Raw genomic sequence first — 11,478 nt, 5'->3', positions numbered from 1 at the left:
TTTTTTTTTTTTTTTTTTTTTTTTAAATGCAACCTCTCCATCTCGTCTAATTAGAATTCATCGGTAAATCGATGCCTCGTTTCAGAGCGGACTGACCTGATTTTCTAGTTCCACGTAATACGAAACACTCACTCTGTGAGTGATCCAACGCGAAGTAAATTCGTTACTCTTCTGTTGGGATACTGTTGTGGTCGAGCCACGTGGAAAGCTGGAAGTGTTGGGAAATTTTCTGGAACGAAGTGTTCGGCCCGTAACACGGACTAAACTTTCTTGTCAGAACCAATTATCTGTGCACTTAAGCGTACTGTGGGCTTTCCACCGAGAGCTTTCGCGGCGTAAACTCGTAATACCAGCGATTTAAGCTGCGCCAGAATACTCAGACCGTGTCTCGATTCTACGTACTAATGTTTCAGAATAGAATATGCTGCATACCGTGCGTACGAACGATAGTAATCGCTAGCTTCCGCCGTGGTTCGTACGGTGAATCGTTCTTAATAAATCTCTAGATGGAAACGTTATATTCTGACATGTATCATACGCTGGATTACTGCTATTATTGAAGTGGACAGTTGGATTTTATGGGTGTTCAAAGGTTTGGAATTTTACGAGTTGATTTATGGCTGGATAAAGATTTTGATTTATTAATTTCGGTTCCAATTCTTTTTGAAATAGATTTGCCTTTCTGTAATGAATATAGTAGTATCATAACACGAACTATAAAACAAACTGAATGTGATTTCTAACGTAAAATATGTTGCAACAATTTTCGATACGATGTCAGAGTGATTATAATAATACAGCAATCGTTCTAAATGTATCTATAGGAGGTATCGTTTTATTAATTTCGAGAGACATAATTAATACATACATTAATTACCATGTTGCTTAATTGTCAGCATTAATCAATTACTTCAATTTTTATAAATCATTAAAATACCGAACAAATTGTTTAAATTTTAAATAGAGTAAAGTAACCAAATAATAAATAAATCGTAACATCCTTATTGCAATTTTTACACAGTGTATAGATTTTTATTACAAAAATTAAATATTATAATGCAACGTACGATGTAACAGTAAAATGCTGTCTCGGTTTCAACAGCAGTCTCGACAAAACGATCAAAAGAATTCTCCAGACGAAGGTACGAATAAGAGAGCGTGAATTTCCGATAAAAGATTCGAAGCAGCCACTGTTCTCGAAGGTTATCCACCCCTCAGGATGCATCAAGCCCATTACATCTAGGCGTTGGGCCTCGTAGAAGACCCTTCAGTCAGCCTCGAAGCGCGTCACTTCGGGGAAAACGAAACCACTCTCGAGACGCTCGAGGGCAGCCACGAGGGGACCTGCCGAGAGAGCTCGCTCGAAGGAAAAGGAAAAACGGGGAGAGAATACTTGGAACGTGAAACAAAAAAGATAAAACGATACACACAGACATTGTGTAAAGCCCCTACGTGACGACGTCAGCGTCATTGTTTCATTTTAACCGAATAAGAGGAAAAGAAGGGGCGAAGAAAAGTTTCTCTTTCGGTAGCTTGCTTGGGATGACAAACAGTCGAGGAAACAAAGTCGAAGACAAACGAGCATCACGTTTTCGTATTAGCTGTGTGCTGCAGTTGGTGTCAAGGTGTGTGGTTAATTAAGTCAACTGAAAACAGGGAAAAGGTTGAATAGGGAAAAAGAAAGAGAGTAAGAAATAAAAGAACCAGTGGAATGAATATGATTGCGGGGGTGTCGCGAGGTCTCGCGGTTATTGCCTCGGCCTGGAAAACTTGCTCGAGTTTATCCCTGTCTAGGAAGAAAAGTCTCCGAGGTTTTATCGTACCCGCCGCTTTGATTTATCCAGGCTGAATTGGCCGCCGCGCTGCTCCATTGTACGAAGAGATCGTATCTCGCGGAATTACAGCAGTCGCGGTGTTTATTTGAAAAAATAATACCCTCCGTGTTTCCTTGCGCCTTTATATCTCGTGGCGAAGATGCTAGAACATTAACTCGTCGTTTGAAAACAAGTATCTCCTTTTTCTCCATATAACTTTCCAGGTAGATGAAATGAATTAATTCAGCTTTATACGAGCGTCGTTCAGTAAGTACTACCCGTTGACATATACAAAAGTAGAAGAATCGTTGGAATGTACTTATAGAAAGTTACCTAGTTTCATTCGTGTATTGACATGAGTTATGCAAAATTTTAAATATTTAATATTGTCGTTGTATCACACGTTTAAAATGACGATGCGAATTGAAAATCAATGATATTTCTGAAAATACTTCAATATCTTTCGTCCCTCTTATGCCAATATCATACATGGACGATTCGATAGATGATAGAAATTTATAATTGAATATCGAATAGGTAATTAGATAATTGTGGGAATAATAAGACAAAGACAAATTTTTTTGAACGAGATAGCATACTAGAAAACATGTACACGCGTTTGAAAAACTGGATCCATTGAAAGGTATCTATGTTTTATCGAGTGTAACAAATGGAAACGAGTTTTCATCAGAATGGTGAGCTCATTGGGCTATTGAGGCTAAGCCACTTGACGCGGAATGAACACGTGAAAACAGTGTTAATGCACATCCATTTCGCGTTATTGTCAGTGAGCGAAGTTCGCCAGCGAGACTCGGAGTCAGCGGACTCATAATGCAGTTTAATTGCATCGGGCATTTCGCGTGTACAGCGCGTTATCTAATGTTCCGTTCCCCGACCTAGGAAGAGTATAAATGTCGCTGAGAAGCAGTTTCAGCCACACATAAATAATACAGAGCCATTACGTGGCCCAACACGAAATGGTAATTGGGTCTCGTGCTGATGCGTTCGATGCGATATAATCGATCGATTTATCCAAAATCATTTAAATTCAAAGCACACGAATAAATTGTACGTAATTCAAAGAAAGTCTACTCTATTGCATGATAAATTGTTACAATGACGACAATGAAATTGATGTATTAGTTAATTACCGGATTCGTAATAAAACCTTCAGAATTTGTAGCTTTTATTAATTAATTGCCTAATAAAACCTTCAAAATTTAACCTCAGACTTAAATACCGAGAGCTCTAAGTTTATCAATCCAAGTGTCTGAACGTTCATATGCGTCTCTGTTGTCGAAAAGACTCTAGTAAGATATTTTTATATGTTATAACAAATTACTAGTTAATGCTATTCGTATCTGCTGCCTGGTAATTTCTATTAGTTATTTAACAGCATATCTATATCCTAAATCGTTTTATACGTCTATGAAATTGACCATTTTATGCGTACTCTAACAGTTTCCTCTGTGTTAAGTAGAAAATACTCTGCCATGATAAACGAAGTTTTATGTCCTAGACAAGAGCCTGAAACCTTTAAAAGCGCAAGAACGACAGTCAGCGAAACTTAATCTTGTTAATATTCATAAGCACTGATTTATATCGAAATCTTCGAAGTGTCGTGTTATAATCGGACTCTAGAGAAAGCTTTTAAATAAGCTTTTAAATAAGCTCTTTACGAAATAATTGATTGCCTTACTTTGCCTCATTTTCGAGTTAGGAATCTCTCTTCGCTTGAACTGCGAATCACGATAGCAGAAAATTGATCGACGACGTTTCAGAAACACAGTTAACACGTTTGCCATGTTAATCATAATAACAGTGTAGCAGAATGGAGCAATCTGTTCTATAAATTATGACCGAGGTCTTACGCGAAGGATATACGAAGTTTACAGCATCCCTTCATCGTAAGGACGCCACTAAAGGGTAGGAACTAAGCATGATGTCCTGACATAAGGGATCTGTTACATAATACAATACACAGTGTTCATAAAATCCAGATCCACCGGTTTCATTGTTTCCATCCTTCTCTGTCGCAGTTTAATCATCGACAAAGATACAATAATTTGCCAAACGATCCATGATTTTCGTTTCCATGTTTCATTCGAGTGAGTCGAAGTTTAATTAGGCTGAAAGTTTCGAAGGGATTGGAAGTAGTATTTATTTTTAAACCTATCGTTGATTGATGTTAATTAAATCGAAGCAAACCCGTTAAAACATTCATCCACGTAATGAATATACGCCGGTTGACGAAGGGTTCGTTTAATTAATCACGTTCCACGTGATTAGTCATTTATTGTATACGATCGAAATTCGAGAGACTAAACGTATTTCGATACTAGGTTGTGTTAGAGGGAAACTGATATTTATGAAACAGAGTACTAATAGTCAGAAAACGTAGCCATCCAGCTCAGAAAACAGGAAATTCCCGCTGTCTGTGATAAATTATTCGGCAACGTGCGCCAGGCTATAATACTTGCCAGTTCCTTTATGGAATCACCAACTGAAAGAAGATTAAAGACGGCGTGAAACGTCGTTATCGTAGACTTCCTTAAGTTAGTTCTTCATAAATAGATTTCCGACGCGGCGTTCTGAAATCTTCCTCAGTTTATCGAAGTCTGCTCAGAATCGTTTACCCTCTTAACATATTACAGCTATTTTACTACTATATTCAGTCACACAGTTATTTTATTGCATTAAGTATTACCAAGTTACTTATGGTCTGTTAATATTTAAAGATCATTGTCATATTAAGTACTTGTTTTTAAAGAAATACTTATAATTCTTTTTTATTCGTAATCTTAAAAGATTGCCATACTCGTTCTTATTAAGCAATTGTGATAATGAAGCGCCAAGTAGTAACTTTTAAACAATTAAAACCCCCATGACAGAGAAAGTATTATATATATCATTGTAAAGCTGAATATCTTCACTTTCATGCAGGATTTGAATTTTTTGCAGGATTTGACATTTGTGCGATTGCAAACCATTAACCGATTCTAATCAGAATGTGTGCCATTAATCTGGACATACAATTTTCCCTTTAAGAGTGCTAATTTTCTATGTAAACTTTAATATGGGACTTTTTTATCAACCGCTGTTTCGTTTCCGCGAAATTTCATTTGCATTCGGATATCCGAAGGTCGTTTCGCAAACTTACGCAAGCCACGAAAATTACCCGGTCGTCCGGCACACCGAAATAGCGAATGGTGGTCACAGCAAAAGAATCGGATGTGCGAGGGTAGAGTTGAAAGAGAAAGCAACAGAGCAGAGAAAAATGTTAAGGGCGCAACGCCTGGAAAAGGTTATGAGATCGTTCCACTGTACTGTCTGCTTTATATTCTCGTCTGCATTCCTGGTTATGAAGTCGTTCTTTTTCCCGTGGAAAACGTCTTCCAGATGTGTACGTAGCCGAGGAGCATGCAGATAGACGCGCAACGGTAGCTTAGTAAGCGGCAGCGGAAAAGACACGCGGGAGACTGAAAACCAGAAGAACAAATCGAGTCCTCGAAGAGAAACGAAAAGATAGAAGTCGAAAATATATATACAAATATAACAGAGTACGGGGATGAGCAAAGATAAAGAGAAGAATGGCTGGAGATATAGTGGTTGATAAAAATAGGAAAACATGGTAAAGGAAAGAATTGCATTGGAAAGGCAATTCGCGTACAACCGCGAGTTCCTCCTTTCTGCATACGTCTCTTGTAATCAGATCTTTCAACTGGGGAAATGAAGAATGAAAAATGAGAGAAATGGTTATGAATAAGGAAGGTTCATTCGACTCGAACGAAAGGTTCCCTTTGAATCTGATTTCACATGATTTTCAAGTAAATAAGAAGATGATATAATACTTCCCATGGAAGTTATTCGATTATCTTGAAAGTTGATTATTCGGCGAAATAGAGCCGCGATTGATCTGATAACGGAGAATTTCGTGCATGGAATTATAGAGGGACAGAAACGAATGCATGATACGACCATGAGTCTGGATATTGCGTGTTCGTTGTACCCTGGGAGTGATAACGGAGATAGTGCCACTCGTCTAGCTAATTACTAGTCACCAACTATATGACTCCTGGGAGTTGGCTCGCGAGTGTAGGATGTAGGTGTATGTAGGGAACTGGGCTGGACGGTGCACTAAAGCTGGAATCTTGATCCTTACATAATACACGAATAAAGGTTCATCATATGTGCGGATCGCTTGTCTTCGTCACGACGTTCCTATGCTTCCATGGATCACCTTGACAATGTCACCTGTTTTGAGAAACCTTTTAGAAATTGAGTGTATTATCATTATAATATGCTGCGATATTTCATTTATTGTAATAATATATATTTATATTGTTATAATTGTAATAACGTAATTTTCATTTAGCACTGTTATTTTGAAAAAAGTAAGGTCGGTCGGAGTAGAAAAAATAGAGTGCATAGCGTTCGAAGTTCACATAGAAACTACAGATAACCCGAAAACCGCAGACCAATAACTTCAATATAGTAGGCACATGAAAGTATCATCGCTTGCGTGATATCGGAAATAACGGCAACCTCGTTCGCGCCCGGAGAAGCGTTTTTCAGCGCTATTTCACTCGACTCTCTTTCACCATCCCCTTCACTATTCCTCTTCCATGGATGGAAATTTCACGTAGACTTATCAAATGGACCGAGGAACGAGTCTCTCCAATCACCATAATTAGAATACATATGGGGAAAAAGAAACGAAAGTTCGAACCTTCAAACATCTACACTAAAAACACTTTTAATTAAATTTATTTCCAAAGGAATTCGATACACTTCGAAGCATCAATTTCATTAACAATACGAATTATCAAATCCTTTATTTAATCAGGAAATACAGATACAGAAAATCAAATCTGTACTTAAATTTAAATTACAACAACAATCAACAATGGAATCCAGAAACGTCGATATTAATTAGGAGCGATTGATTTCAAGGAATTTCTGTGCGAAGCTGCAATACTTTTCGGCTCGATCAGGGTGAAAGGTTCTTTCGTTTTCCACCTCTCCGCGTGATATTGGCGATCGGCGAAGTGGTGTGGTTACACGCTAGCCGAACACGGACACGAACTTTTCCATGTGCTTCTGCACAGTTTTCGCGCTTCGCTGACCACAATTTTTCTTCTCTTGATGTGCTGGGTGACACTATTTCAACGATTGGTTACACCAGCACGCGGGTTGGACAGTTCACAGCAAGGAAACTCTACTAGTAACTGCGAAACTTTCACCAAAGAGAAGATGACGATTGGTTTCCGGCTGAAAACAGCTTCCAGACGCCAATTATCAGATTCCTGGTGCCGCTGGTATGACCATGACTGGCCAACCGGTGACCACTCGAGCGATAACCGAAACTCCTATCAGGATTTTCTCGGTGTTCTCTCGCGAGTTTCCATCGCGAATTTCCATCGTGAATTAGCGGGTATGCAGATAGCTGCGCCATTATCTGGCGAGAACAGCACCTGGAGCCCGTCTTTTCGAGCTGCTCGACGAGCAAAGAGCTAAGTAACGGAGAACCTACGATAACGAAACGAAATTGTTCCATTAATTATTCTCCCGAGGATTTTCGACTAAATTCATTTCGTTGTCAGCTTTCGAGCCTCGAGCAAGTCTATTGTGTATCCCCTTCGTTTGTTGTAACGTTGAGGATTTCGAATTTTGTTAAATGCTTTTGCTAATGATTAAAGTTTTTAGAAGGACGCAGGAGATTCAGGTGAATAGTAAAGAGGATAAAGAAACGGACAAAAGCACGGTCGAACGAAGTGATGGAGCGGAAATTAAGAAAAGGCTATCCTGTAACCAGTCGACTAACGGGAACCGGGAAATGAACGTTAAGAAATAAAAGTAACGCAATTTACGAGCAATGTCGTTTTCGGAACAGTATTTATGGATACTTACTCTACGTGTTCTCCCTCGTTTCGATGGAATATTAGTCAGGTTAATACCTTCCGTAGGAGATTTTCAAAGATTTTTGGAATATCATGTTGTTAGATTATGGTTTTCGTTGTTCAAATTTTCTAAATTTTTTTTTTATCATAAATACTTTTATTTTCGTAAATGTACTATTGTATGTCATTTCGAAGCTGGGGGTTTCCTCTTTCATAACCGAGTTTCTTTTTTAACATTTACATATAAATAATGCTGTTCAAAATCCATTTATGAATGTTGAAAAGTTCGATATTTCGCATATTACAATGTAATATATCGAGCATAAAAAAATTTCTCAAAAGTGAGATGCTAAAAACCAATAATAAAAGGTTACAATTTGGATTACGAAATTTAATATTTGCAACAATTTATCGAGTCAAACGACAAAGAGGAATATTAAATTTTAAAGAACACAGAAAATCGGACCAGAGGAAGGGGGGAACTATCGAAATAAATATCATATCTCGGTGGCAATTCCGTTTCCCGGTAAACATTTCGAATCGTTTGATTGATTAAAACGGGTGCGTATTAAACGAATTAAAACGATAAAACGTGCTTTAACGGAACACGGCGGAAAGATAAAAGTTATGGGACACGGGAATTTTACGATTTCAGTTTGTAGCCGACATTTTACATAAGCCGCGCACACTCGTATCTCCTATTTGCTCTTGCGTGGTTTGCGGTGCATACATCTCGCCACATGCGCCCGCACCAATAGGTACACGTGCACACAGCCACCAGCCTCATATTATGCAGCCCCGGGATAGCATTATGCATTTGTCGCATGTGTGCTATGTTCTAAGCTCATGATAGAATCTTTAATTGACCGAAAGGAAAGATTAAACAATGTTAAAAAATTTAGAAATTAATACAGTGACTTACGAATGTATTTGAATTCTCATCATAGAAATATTTTATAATGTCAGGATCTCTAATCGAATAAACACGATGGACAGTGTTAAAAATTTATAAATTTATACAGTGACTCACGATAGTGTCCGAGCACTCACCAGAGAAAATTTTATTAACGCTGTAATGAGACATGCATAACTATGGACGTGGTTATGTTGGTAAGTTATGAGATATTTGCTGCAGATTAAAAAGTAATCCAAGAGAAGGTATTTGAAACTTAACAGTAGAATAAGCATAGGAAATGGTTGTCTGGGAATAGGATGGATATGGATGGATATTCGAGGTTTGGGAATGGAGCAATCTAGGAACTGAATAAACCTGGATTCTTAGGATCAAGGGATCGAAAAGTATTCGCCTAAAATTTAGTATCAGTGAATATAAAAGCTCTCATCTTGCTTTAAAACAATTACTTTATCTTTATTTGAATATAGAAATTGCATATCGGTTCAACATTGCAGCTATTAATTGTCATACACTGTTAAAAACAATGTTACATTATAGTAGCATTATAATTGGAGTCATGTTACACACCCGTAATAGATAATAGGGAAGCAATGGCCGGAGATATGGAATAAATCCCTTAACCATATTGTTCTGCTATGTTTCAGATTCGTAGAACGTTAGGTATCAGAACGATGTGAGAGGAATATATGGGTGAACACCAAACGGGCAAGGAAGATTCGACGAAATCACGAACACGTGGCGGGACGTGAAGCGGGGTGAGCTTTCTTATAAATTTTATATAAATAATTTTTTGAAAATGTAGTTTATTGACTTTTATTTTAATAAAAGATTATTCTGTTTCATTGCAATTCTCGTTCGTTCCCCACATAATTTACTCATATAATGATTGATTACATAATTAGACGAATAGACGTCTGACAGAAAAATTGTATCGCTCCTCGAAGAAGAGAAATGAAAATCAAACATGGTAACTGTCTTCTTGATTAATCTTTGAGAACTTAAAAAATATAAAATGTAAGGTTTAGATTCTGCCAACATACATCTTAGACAGTACATTAGCCAGCTTCGTGGCATGTCCGCGAAAAAAAATTGGATTCTGAAACGAAAGTTGGCCGGCGGCTCGGTTGTGGAAGCTCGAGAGACTGGAGATAAACGACCTGGTATTCGGATAAATAAAATTCCCCCTGCTGTTTCGCCGAGGCTAGAATTTTCTCGTTCGAGCTGACCGCGTGCGTGTATCGTTGAATTTCGGCTCACGTATCTTAACAAAGTAACCCTGTGGATTCTGGATAAAGAATAGAAACCATAGCAACCGAAAAACAACGTTTGACGAATAATTGTTCCCGAAAGAACAAACTGTTGCAAAAACCAAAAGAAATAGGACCAATATTCGACCGTCTGTATGTAAAAGGACGAAAAAAACAAAAGAAAACAAGATAGAGTTGCTCCGATTATTCGTGAAATTCGTTACGTTTGGAACGACGGAAACGGTCGCGTGGTATGTGGAATCTGTTTGTTGTGCAGAATGTGAATAATTTGTACGGCGAGTTGTATCGTGGAATTCCTGGCTAACCGATGCGTCCTGCCTCACATTCGAACCTACCAGACAATAAATTTTCAAAATAATTCGATACCTCTTTCTTTTTCTTCAACCGAATTCCCCGGAATTGTAGGACAGATAGGAAATCTGAAACAAATATTAAGCAATGGTAAAACAAATCTTCTTTGTCAGAGAAACGAGAGATACAACTAAACAGAGAGGAAAACGAAGATCGACAGAGCCGAGGAAAGGGGAAGAAAGTTCGGAAATGATCGGTGGAAGGAAAGCATTTTTCTCCCCCTTGTGATTCAATTTTGTCGGGTTCCAGACACAGGAAAGGGGGAAACCGTGCGGCGCGACAATGCACGCGAGCTGAAATACAATTCGGAATTCTTTCGTGAGTCAGCCGGTGAAAGGCGCAATTTTATCTGGAATTGTGGCTCGTGAATTTGCTTTCAAAGTATCCGCAAACTCGTCGACAGAGAGGCGACAGAGCGAACGATCGTGCAAGATTAGAGCTGCCGTGGCTTGGAAAAAGCGGTCTCCTCGATCTGGCCGGCACAAAAGGATCCAGAGACGAAGAGAAAGAGAAAGGGAGAGGCAGGGGAACGAAGGAATCGAGAAGGAAGGAGGAAGAAGATGGTAAGGGCTATTGGAAAATAGGAAGAGACAAAGAGGATGATTCGGTAGCTGTCGCCACCGCCACCGATTTTCAATGCTTGAAGCTTCTTGCCTTTCGACTATCGTCAAAGGATGAAAATTGAACCGCAGGAAGCTGTACCGTACACCGAGATTGTGAAAAGTTCCGGCCGCCCCGTTCGTAGAGTTTTTCCGCCATGAAAGGAAAGAAATTTCGTGACGAGGGAAGAAAATCGAAAGAATAAAAGAGCCGATATTGATTTTCGAAAAAATTGTCAACGTCGAAATGACATTCTAAACCGTGGAAAATAAGTGGAGTTCAGTGGAACAGGTATTGAATTAAATTTAAACCTTAGAATCTGACTTTGTCTAATTTATCATTGAATGTTCATGAAACAACGTAATGCGAAGGTCTTGTTTCGGCTTAATGAACTAAACGATTGCAGGATATAATTTTGATAGATTCTGTTTATGGTAGAATGCCAGTAAAAATGATCGAAGTGCCATGAGGAAGGTTTTCGTTCTCCGATAGGAGAATGGCGTAATAAAAACTACTTTAGGGTATCCTGAGTAACTTTCTTCTTCAAAAAGAATAATCAATTTCATAAATTCTAATTCGACCAACCAAAATATTCACAAGCGCGGCCATACAATTTTTATCTAGAACTA

At 38.4% G+C, this 11,478-nt stretch overlaps 1 protein-coding gene across 1 annotated transcript in view; it reads left to right on the top strand.

Moving 5' to 3' along the window:
• Window positions 1-11,478, top strand: part of LOC100742601 — an 85,441-nt gene that overhangs the window by 37,732 nt on the left and 36,231 nt on the right. Inside the window, exon 2 of the mRNA XM_003492602.4 lies at window positions 9,275-9,385. The gene's annotated coding sequence lies outside the window, so the exon portion shown is untranslated. The remainder of the gene's footprint in view (window positions 1-9,274; window positions 9,386-11,478) is intronic.

Source organism: Bombus impatiens, unplaced genomic scaffold (genome assembly GCF_000188095.3).
Source record: "Bombus impatiens unplaced genomic scaffold, BIMP_2.2 scf_0773, whole genome shotgun sequence".
Lineage (NCBI taxonomy): Eukaryota > Metazoa > Arthropoda > Insecta > Hymenoptera > Apidae > Bombus > Bombus impatiens.
The sequence above is the reverse complement of the archived record's forward strand: the minus strand, read 5'-3'. Positions and strand labels throughout refer to the sequence as shown.